Source organism: Orussus abietinus, unplaced genomic scaffold, assembly GCF_000612105.2.
Source record: "Orussus abietinus isolate OABI.00-Male unplaced genomic scaffold, Oabi_2.0 scaffold119, whole genome shotgun sequence".
Taxonomy (NCBI): Eukaryota; Metazoa; Arthropoda; class Insecta; order Hymenoptera; family Orussidae; genus Orussus; species Orussus abietinus.
Window position 1 is genome coordinate 249,242 of NW_019394337.1, and position 13,943 is coordinate 263,184.

The 13,943-nt window shown below is 45.5% G+C and overlaps 1 protein-coding gene across 1 annotated transcript in view; it reads right to left on the reverse strand.

The window, feature by feature from the left end:
- LOC105697799 (transcription factor Sp4) overlaps nucleotides 1-8,932 on the reverse strand; it is a 71,020-nt gene extending 62,088 nt beyond the window's left edge. The window contains exon 1 of the mRNA XM_012421455.1: nucleotides 8,888-8,932. The gene's annotated coding sequence lies outside the window, so the exon portion shown is untranslated. The remainder of the gene's footprint in view (nucleotides 1-8,887) is intronic.
- Between the last annotated feature and the right edge of the window lie 5,011 nt (nucleotides 8,933-13,943).

Sequence of the window (13,943 nt, forward strand, 5' to 3'; positions counted from 1 at the left end):
CAAACGTAACCTTCAAAGGTGCAAGTAGAATCGCAACGCGTTTCCTACAATTTAGTGTTTATCGGTAATTTAATAGTGATTCAATAGTTAAAAATTCTTATTGTTCCGATGACACTTTAACACGTGAGCACAACGAATTGCATAGATCCGTATCTTTTTCGTGTGGATTTTAAAAAGACCGACCTCGCAGACGATCCTCCCCACTTTCCTCCGGACATGTTTCACCGATAACGTGTAGACATGGCTTAAGAGAGAATTTCAGATCCCATAACGAGGTAAAATTCAAATTTACTTGACTTTATCGGGCAATCTTGTTTTGTCGTCGCGAGCGATCTTCGGAAGAAAAATACTAATTTGTCGGGGATTAATGTTAAACGCTCGCCATTACGATTGCGGAGGCGGAAGCAATGGGAGAATTTGTATCCGAAATCGGGAGAATTTACGATAATGCCTTCGGCCAGGGAAACTACATGGCGATTTTGGGCCAATAGGTAAAGCGGCGTTCTCGCCTTTCGAGAGCCGACCGCGTCGGAACTGGCACGGCTCGACTATATATAGGAAAGCAACTGGAAAGTCCAATTCCCGAGAACATTCCGACGGTTTTTGTCAGATCATTAAAGTTCCTTTAAAGGCTTTATAGCTTGACACTTTAGCAACGAACTTTAAAGAGGTTCGGTCGAATTCCACCGGTTGTTCGGCCGTGCCGAATCCCGCCAACCGGCCGAAACTTTAAATCACTCGCCACGTCAAATTTACCCAAATTTACCCAAATTTACCTAAATTTACTCCATTTCTTCCCTCTTTTCGGCCGATGCATAAATCAATTGCGTTTTGTGGAAACGGCGGTCCCTGCTCCAAATTGGGATAATGCAAGGAACGTAGACAATGTGACCACAAACGACGATATTCTTTGAAACTGGCATAAAACTATGTACAATAGAACGTGCATTATCGTAAGTGCAATTCAAAACTAGGGGCTATTCACTTGGGAATAGGTGAAAACGATTCCCTTCTTTGAGAACCGACTGCCTGTGCTTCCATATGATGAACAATGACGCGACGCGGTAACAAGTGACGTTCGGCCGTAAGATGTCGATAATATTTCGGTCATTTCCAACTATTTCCAGTGATTTCCTTTTGCTATTTCCAGCCGATTTCCACGTGACGAGTATTAAAATCGACAATTTCCTAAGTGAACACCCCCTCGATAAAAAGTCAGACATTTTCATCTCATTTTCAAACGGAACCCTGTACCGTCACTTTCATGGTATTCTTCAGTAGGAGACGAGCCCAAAAACCACAAATGGCATTTTTATTAATCATTTGCAAATAGTCCTTGTAATTGACGAAGGTCGAATTATCGAAATCTGGGGCTACGTGGACACCCTGAGATAACATTGTCATTTATTTCCTTCTTCTCAAGATTTGTCTTCTTTCTCCTAACATTTGCAGGCTTATCAGAGTTTTGGATAAATAACCATTAAATGAGAACAGCGAGGAGATACGAAAAAGATGCTCAGTTCCAGATCTAGTCTCGATTTTAAAATCGAAAACCTCAGAAAAACTATGAAAACCGTTCGAATTAGAGTTTCAAAAATATTAGCAACGGAAGCACGTAGAATCCCTCGGAAAACTCTTGGAAGAAATGTTGAATCCGCCATTCATCCAAAAATGTATTGTATGGTCCTATGATATGATTTAATTTTTTTTTTTAGGGGAGATCTTAGTTTATGTCCAGTGTCATGTCATCGCTTTACTAGACGTTTATTCCGGGACACCCTGTGTAGTCAGTTTTTGTTCCACGAAACAAAATTCAAGGCAAAATCGAGTGTCTTATTTTCTGATCGCGTCGATAAAATCACATGCGTAAGTGTGTCCTTTAAAAAGAAACACCCGCCTCGTTACGTAAACCCACCTGATTGCGTAATAAAGCGACCGTAGCTATACCCGTTCTGTATTTTGACAAGCATAGCGTATAGCGGGCCGTCTTTCGAATTATACTTATGTTTCTTTCTTCGCAAAATAGTTATCAAATATTGTTCGCAGTACTTAAATGCAAATTTAATTGATCAAATACGTACAGGATGGGGAAAAAGTTTCTGTACAAAGTTTTATCTTAAAACGTTTGAAGGCTCGTTCGAAGTAAGAAGGCGAACATTCTGAATATTTGTTGGATTAGAGTTATACAATATTGTCTGGAATGCATTTTGGCATATTATGTTGATAATTCTTCGTTTGAATAAAGTTTAGCTTTTATTTCTAATTTCGTACGGGAACATTTTCTCTCCGCGCTGCGCTCTTGCCACATCGCTACGCTTTGTTTTAATTTGACCGATCGTCTTTATCGACACACTGAGCTACAGACTAATTGGTTAACCATATAAACAACATAAAAGAAGAAAGAGGTTCGGTATCATGCCTTCGGAACGGTTCAGTCGGTTGGTTTTTAAGTTACTTTACGACCCGAGGCATAATGGAAAGTTTCGTCCCGAAAGTATTTTTCCGCGTAGATAAAGAAATTGCATTTTTAAGCAGTCCCAAAAACTCTTTCGGTGGTACGGCAACTTATTTCAATTGCTATTTCCAAGCTTTCTCCTTTGCAACCGGATCCACCTTATACCTACAAACGAAGAAATATTCTTCCCCCTAGCTTTCCACTGTTCGTCTCGAGCCACCTATGGTTTGAATAAACTTTTAACAGAAATTCCATTGGCAAACCACTTCTGAACACGTTAAGATAAAATGAACCCCCCGCCCAAATCAGTCGACCCGAATGAGATACTCTTTTTAAGGGTATGGGAGCGAACCATCTGAAACTTTGATACACGACTTTTGAGCACTTAAGAATTATCCTGACACTTTCAAAATTTGGATTTGCAACAAAAATTGTTGACTGAGCCTGGATCAGAATCAAAGTGGCGTCGATCTATCATATTAAAACGAAGGTAACACGAGATCTCGGGGAGAAAATTGAGTTAACACTAAAATCACAGATGGCGCAGGGTGGCACTCTGCGGTTAATTAGGTCATTAAAAAAAAAACCGAATCCAGGAGATTCCTAGAGTTTTCCTTCGATTTCTGTATAATAATTGGACGGAAATGACCTATAGAGTACGCCAATTGGTACAATACCCAATATAATTCGATACTGTTCTCGATATAAATACGAACGTCGGCAACGTAGGTATTTAGAAGAATCTTTTTACCGACGGCGATGAAATTTCTTGACGTGTTTCACATCACCTTAAATGGCCATTAGTGGTGATTAATTATGAAGTAACTATCCCGTTCTTTACAATTCCAAAAAATGTCTATCCACCAACGTGTCTTACAACGAAGTCGAGTCGTTGAGGCATCTCGTTAGGTAATAATTGAGCAGGAACGCTGCATGCTGTTCCTTTTCTGACAATTATTGCGTATCGCGGCGTATCCATCGGATCGTGCACGAGCCATCGGTTGCGGACCGCCGAGGAACAAAAGTCGAAGAGAAATTCAACGGCTTTCGGCTGCACTCGCCGCGATTTCTTCCCCTGCGGTTCGGCCAACCGGGAAGAGAATTTACCGCATAACGGCAAATTTCGGCGCGATCTCCGACTTTTCGATCGAACCCAACGACTCCTTTGAATCGACCGTTGCGTCTCTTGACCTCGATGTCATTATACCCTGTTGAAATATACACCCACGGTACGCAAGGTTGGAGTAAAATTAGAAATTTTACTTCTTAACAGGGTATCGGCATACATTTATTAGAAAATTCTAATATTATATAAATAATTTTGTATTCATCATATTAGAAATCTAAATTTATAACTATTCAGAATTTGAAAATGTTTTATAAAATTAGTATACCATGTCCGAATAAAGCTTGCAAGAAAAATGTTATAAAATTCTAATATTTCTTTTAACAGGGTATATTCGTTGACGCGTACGTAAAGGAACGAACCATGAAACAGCTCGAAATTTGCATACTCGGAAGCGGATGCGAAACGAAGTAAATGAGAATTGAAAAGAAAACGTAAAAGAACAATTCGCAATGTCTCGCAGCACCGTGGCGGATCTTCATTGGCCACGTTTATCGACAACCTACTTCGGTAATAGCACTCTGTATCCCGTCGTCTTTATTCCTCCAACAAAAACACTTATAACCGTTAGACCGACACCGAACGCATACATTTCAAGTTACCGATTGTGATATCGGTACACATCTCAAGTGGTTTTACACATATCCCCTGTTATATCGAGTAGAAACCCTCGGTTGACATCGAGAGGCCGTAAAGGGCGGGTGGCAAGCAGCGGTCGTTCTAGGTTATGTCTAGATTGAATTCCATAGTTAATTGAACGGCGCATCACGTTGGCGTCTGGAGTTTTCAGCCAATTATGTTTCGTAGCGCTGCACGCAACCAATCGCCGATGTCGAAGCAGTTTATTTTCATTTCTCGCACGAACCCGCGCAATTGCGCGCACGACGGAAGATTCCGCCAGACGGATAACGTGAAAGTGACGAAACCCGCCATGTTTCGGATCTAATAATCGGAAAAGAAACAACCGAAAACTGACCGAACGATGCGTAACGAACTCTCTCGCGATCGGACCGCTCGGCGGCACGCACGCAAACGCAAACTTTTCAAATCGCGACCTCAAACTGTACCGTGCAACATTGTTCGGCACTGTACAAGAAATATGCCCGAGAATACCTCTTTCCCGCAGGGGCAATAGGTCGTTTCTAAGTAAGAGTGTCGGTTTGTTCGCATAGAGGCAACAAGGGGGTAAGAATATACGGACGGAGCCCAAGCCAGAGGGGCGAGTGCCGAGGTAAGTAAGGAGGGAAGACGTAGGAACACTGGGAGGGTAACCATATGGTTGTGCCAAAATCTTAGCTTCCTCCGATTGGCTGAGATTTAGTTGTCACTTTACTAGTGCGGGCCGTGAACGGATAAACAGGGTATGAAGTACGATGTGCCACTTTAGCATAAAGAAGGTTAAAATCGATGTTTTACGTACACAGGAGGGAAGAAAAGAAATAAGCAGGTGACCTACCAATCGGGAGGCCGAAAAAGTGGCCAACGATACCCTCGCCCTTTCCGACGCGCAGGCTTCCCCCCTGGTCCAAGATGCGGCTTTGGATATTGGATGGACGTTCTTACGTTAGAGTGCGGGGCCCCATTCGGGCCAGGGACGGCCCTGGCGGGAGCTTCCACCCGCGGAATTCAAATCGGTCCTCGGTCGCTCGCAGTCGCGATAAAACCACATATTCGCGTAAACGGTTGCGCGTTTCTCCGCTAACCAGGCTTCTACGCGACCCGACTGCGAGTCTCGAAAGAGTTCTCGAAAGAGTTCTCGAAGGATTCCTTTTCCGAGCCTCGTTCGTCATCTCCGATCCTCGCGAATTCCTTGGCGAAGTTAATTCGCAGGACGGCGAAAACCGTACATGCTTTGTGAACATATAATTCGATATACGTGCCAGTGCTTGCGAAAGTGATCCAAGTCATTCCTCTACATTTATTTACTTAGACCACTTTCATGGTAATTGGCACGTACATTGACCACAGTAAACACTATACAGTGTAACAAATTCGATAAAGTAGAAAAAGAAGCGCACCCTCTGTACCGTCCCAATTTTTGTCTTTTTCTTATTTTACTTTACCCTCATTTTGAACCGAATGTTAAACCGCGGAGGTTCGCGGATGTATTAAAATGTGTTCGTAATAAATCTACGAGTTCCCGAGATGAGTTCATAAAAGCAAAAATCTGACAATTCAAAGAGGGAAGACAGTGGTATTGAATATACCGAATAAATAAATATAATGATCCGGTAAATATGATCAGCATTACATTTTCTCGTATGGGGATCAATAGTCCTAAAACGTGCCGTTTGAGATACTTGAAAACTCGCTCAGAAAAGTACCTCGCATATTGAAAGAAGTAAGTTTAAATCAGTCTTCGCTCTGCAAAATGTAGCAAATTCACGCAAATCGGTACTATATTAGTACCTATGCTGTCCTGTATCTTGTGGTATACCGGTATACTGTACTCCACTAAAATGAATGCGACAAGTATGAAAATATATGAAGATACAGGCATCCCTCAATTTACCCGGAGTATCCGTTCCACGTGGATTCATTTAACGCGAATGAAAATCGCATAAACAATGTCTGTCGATACAAATGAAAAAATATTGTAAATAAAAGCTGGTACATGTAAGTTCATTTCTAATAATTTAACGAGAAAAATAAGTAAAATAAATAATTGAAATATACATTCACAAAGCATGTAGAATACTTTTTGATTACATACAGTTGAAAATGATTTAAAAATGAAGTTCAGAAGAGGGTTCGGCCGTTCCCCTTGCTGGATCTCCTCCACTCGATGCACCGACTTGGCCTCGACCGACGAGAGGCATACCTGCCACCTGACACGGGTCAAATCTCGATTGTTATCGGGAATTTTCACCGTTCTCCTTCGTGGAAAACGGCACACGGAAAACGGGGGGTAGACTGTGGTTACGGGCCGAGCATGGAGAACCATTGCCGGCCCGACGCTATCATTTAAACGTCAAACTTTTCATTACGCCGAGTGCACCAATGTAGAACGTGGCACTTTGCCTTGCATTTTTTTTCCCTCCCATTTGCCAATTATTTGCAAACGTAATGCGGAAAGCATAGAAATTTATACAAATTCTTGCTCGATTATTTCATATTCAATTTTACTTACGCAGATGTACGGAGACGAGTCCATTTTATGGAGAGCGAAAGTTTCCGAATAAAAATATTTAGGGCAAACCGTTAACAACTACGATTTGAAATGTCGCTTTATTGTATTCATTTTGGCAAGAAGAGTTTCATAGAAAATGTATTACGTTAGATAGGGCTCACTGAATTTAAATATTTCGATATTTCGTATCCTACGATTTCTGAAAAATCAAATTGATTTCCGATTTTTAGCAACACCGTATATTATTCTCAAAGTTATCTCGTAACGGATAAAAGACGAGTTCAATGATATAGAAGAAAGTGGCTAAGGGCTGTCCTTAAAGCTGTTACGTGAAGACATATAGGGCGGAAATGTATCGTAGTATTTAACTCCAAACACAAACGTTACAATGTTCCCGTCTGAAGTACGCATTCTCTCTGTGCAGTAAAGTAAGAAAAATTGCAGGATACCGAAGTTGTTATTAGTCGTTGAACTAGTTATCTTCCTGGCTACGTGATAACATTAAGACAAATTAACGTAGAAGGTGCGCCGTTTAAAAAGCTGGGGGGTCAATTTGAGGTGATATGAAAGTAGCATCTGAGAGGTAACATTTACAAAACTTCTCCAAACCGGTTGTATCAAATCGTTAGAAAATGTATCACATACGTTCAGAGTTCTTCAAAATGGTACTAACGCGCATGAAATTTGTTTTTTTTTTTATGAAAAACGTAAAGAATTGATGTAAACCAATGAAAAAATTTAAATTTTCCAGATGCCTGGATTTTCGTTAGGAACTCTATACTTACGTGATCAAATTTCAAACGTTTCGATTACACCCAGTTCGAAGAAAAGTTGCAAGAACGATCGACCCCTCGGACCCCACTTTTATAATACCTTATTGTTCGGCAAAGGATAGGACAGAAAGAAGGCAAAACACTTCCATTTGATGAACCCCATCGAATAAAGTATACTTGATATAAAATGATCTTGGATAAAATCAGTGCACGATGAGGCAGTCCAAGTGGCAGCTCTTATTGACTAACTCGATACCAAAAAATATCTTACAAGTACGTTCACTTGGAAAATATCGGTAAAAACATTGTCTACTTTGTTGGTTTCTTCCAACGTTTCAAAGAACCGTATCTCTCAATGTTGTTCGGATATCCTCAAAGTCATTAAGAAAAATCCTTTTTGTATCAACTGAAACAAAATATACCTATGGCTCGAAATGCTAATTTCTACTGGAAAAAGGAACACGTCGAGCTACGAAATATACGAAATTTCATTGGCGGTATATTTGTTTTTGTCCAAAGTCCCGTTTTAATAGACCGAACCAGAAAGAATTTCAATGATTTTCCGGTGCCAGCAAGAAACCGAAATTTTGCGCCTATTGTATTCGACCCTTGCTTTCTCCGCGTATCCTACGGTTCGGACCACCGAATGACCTCCGGTCAACCGAGTTTCGTTGTCTTAGAAATGGTCCCGTATGTCAGAATAATTTCAGAGATATCTACGCGTCACCTAAATCTGAACCGTTTGACATTAAAATATACTTTTACAAAGCGTATACACGGAGTCGGATTTTGGTTAACGTCGCACCTCGTGGCGTCCCGATCGAAGGTAAGTACAGCGTCGGTCATACGTCAACGAACTCGTACAAAGAAAAAAGGTAATCATTCAACGTCTGGAGTTCGGAACGCGCATCGAGGAAAACTAAATAAGCAGAAACATTGTAGGTAAAAGCGATCGCCGTTTCCCAAAATGCGGAATACACAATCCGAGAGGACGAGACTTCCCGACTGACAAAAACCCATGGAAATTTACATACATTTTTCCCCCCTTCGTAACTTGAGTTTCACGGAGAAAACCGGAAAATGAAAGAATTACAAGTTAGAACACGTATATCTACCGTATTGGAGCATTTTTCCTTGAATCGAACGTAATAGCGCGTTACAATTTTCTACGGTTTAACTCGGATGCTGAACGCGATATTACGCAGAATCGAGGAGATAATTTTGCCTTCGAGATAACCAGCGACCGAGGATGCAAATTGACACGGGCCGCTGATTCCCCCGATTCGGAGTCGCGTCGCCCGCCAAATCCGCGGACGTCGAGCACGCGGCAAACGCGCATCCGCCTCGCCGGAGGAAACGCCGCGTCTTCGGCGGGCGTTGCATGAAAACGGTTACCGACTGACCTTCATCCGCGAGGACGATCCGCCGGGGTACCCCGGGCGGCGCGTCCGGGTCCCGGAATCGGGAACGCACCTTAGGTCAGGAACCGCGCAAAAGGTCGCACAAACACCACAGGAGCACCACCGTCGGCGGGAGCGTCGGCGGAAGCGAGGAGCAGCTCGCCTGCGGCGCGCGTCGGAGCGCGACTCCCCTCAGCGCCGCGCGGAGCGGCCGCGGGTCGACACGGTCGGCATGGTCGGTCCCGGCCCGGTCGCGGCCCGCCCGGACCTCGCGGGGTCCCTCACGCGGTCCCTCACGCGGTCGGGCGAGCGGGCGCGAGTACCGGGTTCACCATCGCTTTCGGGGCGCGCGCGCGCGCACTGGCGATCCGTATCGTGGGCCGGCGACCACGGGAGTGCGGACGGCCGGTGGGTCGCCCGGGACAAAGTTGCCTCTCGCTCCCTCCGCCGGCGCGGTCGCCGTCCTTCTCTCCCTCCCGGCGGCTCGTCGCTCTCTCGGGCCCGTTTCCGCCCCGCGCCACCCCGCGCCGCCCCGCGCCGCCCCGCGCCGCCGCGCGTAGGTAGAGGCGGCCCGGGGCCTCCCGGGCCTCCCGGGGCCTACAGTCCCGCGAACGCGCCGCGCTATGGCGGCGGCGCGCCTCCCGCGCGGCATAGTCCGGGAGCGCGCGGACCGCCGGGTACCCGGGTAGGTAGGTAGGTAGGTAGGTTGGTATGTACCTCGCCTCGGGGTACTCTAGGCATAGCGGTACTTCCATGCCTCCGACCTCTCGCCCCCTCCTTCGCCACCTCCACCGCGCGCCCCTCCTCCCTTCCCTCCCGCGCCCGGAATTCCGCGCCTCTACCTCCGAGGGCTCGCGTTACTCACACCGCGGCGAAACCGCGCGCGCCGGCGGTTCTCGCGTCTCCTGCGGACGAGCGTCCTCGCGGGGACTCCAGGGTGTGAGTCGGGACGCGCGCGCGCGCGCCCCGGCTCCGGCTCGGTCCGGTCTTGGAACAGGACCCCAAGGACGTGGCTGAGTCGCGAGGCCCTCGCGCGCGCCCGCCGGAGACTTCGACGCCCGCGCGAACGGGTCTCCCGCCGCCGCCGCCGCCGCCGCCGCCGCCGCCGCCGCCGCCGCCGCCGCCGCTCCGCCGAGGAAATTTCATTACCCTCCCCGCGGTCACGTGACGCGTGACGTCACTACGACGAGAGAACCGTAACGCCTTCGCGACGGGACGCGACGCGACGCGACGTATCGAGGGGCTATGCGCTCTCGAATGATCTCCTTCGTCGAAGCCGGTTTCTCCGTTTTCACCGTGTCCCTTTCGAGGATCGCTGGATTCCTTCCGCCGTCCCTTCGACGGTTCCTTTTTGGCGGACGTGGAGGGCGTCCGCCTCCTTTCGGCCACGTGCTCCGTCCGAGCTAGCTGGCGATCCGTTTCGTTCCATCGATACCTTCTGAGATTATTAAGTCAAAACTGAATTGTAAAACCATTCGATTTAATGCCGTTCTGCAAACGAACTTCATTTTTCTTTCCAACGCAAAGGGTATCTTGCCTGCGTTCCTTTCCAAAGGTATGGGAATACGCGATGTACGTCATTTATCGAAGAGGACGTTGCTTAGGTTGATTCAGCGGAAGTACTTAAGGTGATACGGAAGAGTCACTTTTTATATATAAATTGTAAAAATATTCATAAAACTTTTCTACAAACTGGGTGGACCGAATCATTTGGAACTTCAGCCCGTGATTATGAAGGTCCTGAGGAAGAACGTGGTACTCGTGATATTTCATAAAAAAAAAAAAAAAACATGTATCGTTAGATCCAGTCTGGGATAAATTAAAACATATCTTTATTAAAAACGAAATTTCGTGAGCACCGCGTTCTTCCTTAGGGCCTCCATAATCCCATGCTGAAGATTCCAACGATTCGGTGCTTTCAGTTTGGAGAAAAGTTTTATAAATATTTTGACCTTTTGGTATATATAAGGCTTTCGTATCACCTTATGATGTTTAGCAGAAATTACATCGTGCAGTACCTAAATTCCAGCGATGCGATAGTGCGAACATTGGCGACACTTTTGTGTCGCATAAAACATACCGCAATTTGGAGTTACATCCCTCCCTCAATTTACTCAGTAAATTGTAACACAATTTACGCGATTTTGAAACGTCATCATTTTTTCCTTTTTAAGCTATTTGAAATTAATATGTATTTCTAAAACTTGTATGTATTAGCTTTTATTTTAAATATTTTCTTCTTTTGTACCGACAGACCTTATTTACGGGATTTTTATTCGCGGAAAACGAATCCACGTGGAACGGATACTCCGCGTAAATTGAGGAACGCCTGTACTCGAACGCCCCAAGGTAAGTGGGTCACTCACCCTATTTTTTCCTTTATTTTATATCTTCTCGGGCTGTCGTTCCGTTCTTTAATATTTTCTGATCAACATTCTTAGGCGAAGAAAATGTTAACGAAAACTGTATCAGTTTTTGGATAAAATATCGTATCAAACTCCAACGACTTGATATAAAAAGTGATTAACCGCTAATTGAGTTTGAAGACGATGCGAGTACGAATTCACCGGTAACTGTCACGCTTTCGAGAGGAAACATCGGATACGGCCCAAGACCGTCAAATTCCGGTTCGGTACAAGAATATCATTCATTCTTTCCAAGTCTCTCGGGCTTTCGAGCGAATGAACCGCTGGCGCCGTCGATACGCGGACAATCTGGTAGCAACGAATAAGAGAGACGTGGCAAAGTCGGCCCAAGAAAATGCAGCATTTGGAATTCGCATTAACTTGAGACAATCAATCCCACGACTCATTTGGTCGACGATAGCGAGTAAGCATCGATTTGACGGAAGCCCTTCTGTCCTGGAAAGTGATTTCTTTTTTTCGCCCGGCGCAGCGGTCCGACGTCGTGAATCGGATATAAGCGTCGAACGCAGAGGAGATTTAAAAATAAATCTAGACGGCGGCAATGAATTCGGAGGAACCGCGTCGGTTCCCATGGCCGGGGAGTCGAGTCGGGGAGCAGCAACAGGTAGGGGGCCGTCGTTGCCCGTGGACGCGGACGCGGACTCGCCGCTCGCCGCTCGCCGCGGACCGCTTACTGCTACCCGGTCGGACACCCGGCCGGCCAATGGGAACGCGAGACCTACATACGCCCTCCCGCCTCCTCGGAACATCCGCTAGTCCCGGCTCCCGAAGAGTTCCGGTACCGTTACTCGCCGCGGATCGCGCTTCCTCGAGGAACTCTCGGCGAACGCGGCCTTTCCAGTGGAAGGATATCTCCGGTGCCGCTTGCCGAGATCCTAAAGATCGCTGCTGTCGGTACTCTCGGTTGCTTATCTCTCCTTTTTTTCTTCCTTTACCTTCGTAACGCCGCCTTTTTTCTTTTCCTATTTTTTTTATACCTTTCCTATTTCTCCATGCCTGACCGAGTAGGTACAACGCGCGGGTTAAGTTAGCTTTTCTCCCCGCGCTTCTGTCGAGCTCTACCAGCTGTAAGACCCGATGCAGCGGTTCTCGCACCGGGAACGGACGTCGATCGGCAGGAGGAACCGCCGGAAGAGCCCGTCGCGTCGTGGCGATAGGTCGTAAGGGCTCCTGGCGCGAGTCAGTGGGTGGGTCGGCGGAAAAAGAAACGAGGCTGGGACGAAAGTACCTTCTACGAAAATATTTTTTCATTTCCAGGACCCCGGCAGCCTTGCAATCAACGTGGCCTGTCGCATGCCGCACGTATTGCGCCATTTACCTGGCCAAGTTTGCCGTCGTCGTTCGCAAAGAACGATCGGTCACCGTGAAACAAAGAAATTGGGAATTGCCGCAAACTGCCGCTTATTTGCTCGCAAAGCGTAACGTCCGAAAAGAGGATTTCGAGAGAAACGGATTTCGTTGATAATAATAAGATTAACGAGCGATGAATATTCAGATGATCCTTCTACCAGGAATTGATACAAGTATGCAAAGTGCCATCGCGATACGTACATCCGATAACGTTTGAAGCGAGTAGCGGAGGGTATTCATGCCCCATCTTTCGCGGTATCGGGGAACTGCTGTCGCCTGGCGGCTCTCCGCCGAACTGCTCAACGTTCTGCACGAATACGGTTGCACTTTTCCGTGCCATTCGATTCTCTGACGCGCACCCCGGGAATTACGCAGTCCTACGCCAAAACCGTTTACATTTATTATGAGTAAATGAAAAACTTACGAGTAAAGGAGACCGAGATCAAATGTAACACGAGGCAATTATAATAAACGTTATAAATTTCATCTTTAAATTTGGAAAGCGCGTATCGAGACCGTGGAAGCTTTTCGATAGCGCCATGTACGTCTCACGATAATTTCATGTTTCTTAGACCGAGCGTTTCGTTGTTGTCGACATTTTTCGTAAAACGGCCGGGGTGAGTAACATTTTCATGGGTTCGATATTTTTGGTCTGTATTAAATTAGGGGGAAGCGAAGCCGATTTACTCGTGCCACGGCATTGCACGTGGAGCAGTTCGTTACATGTTTAATGGATCTAAAGTTAAGTAGTTATAATTATATCAATCGTTTGGCGGTATACCAAGTCGAATTGACTCCAGTCATCAACGTTGCCAAAAAACACGTTCGATAAAATTTATCTGGGGCAGACTCTTTGAATACGAGAACATGCCTTGTACACGTAAAAATATTCATAAACGAAATGAAAACAAAGTAGATCAATCCAACATTTATCGTTTAACCCGTGTATTGGTTTCGAGTCTGCCAAGTTAATACGATCCGTTGTGCTTTTACGTGTTGTCAACTTACACTTTTCGTCCTTAAATATTCAAGCAATTTTTTAAATTAATAAGTATCGTTACATTTGCTCCGATCAGTGTTACAATCGCCCCCTACATCGGTAGAAATTGAAACAAAGACATTCGGTGGGGAAAATAAAGTTGCCAATTTTCCATGAACTTTTAAAGCGATAAAACCCAGACCATCTTTTAGTGGAAGATTACCCACTTTCAATCGTGAAAACCCGTTACTGTTGGTTACGGAATAAAAAATGTAAAAATGATTAGAATCGACCTCGGGCTTCC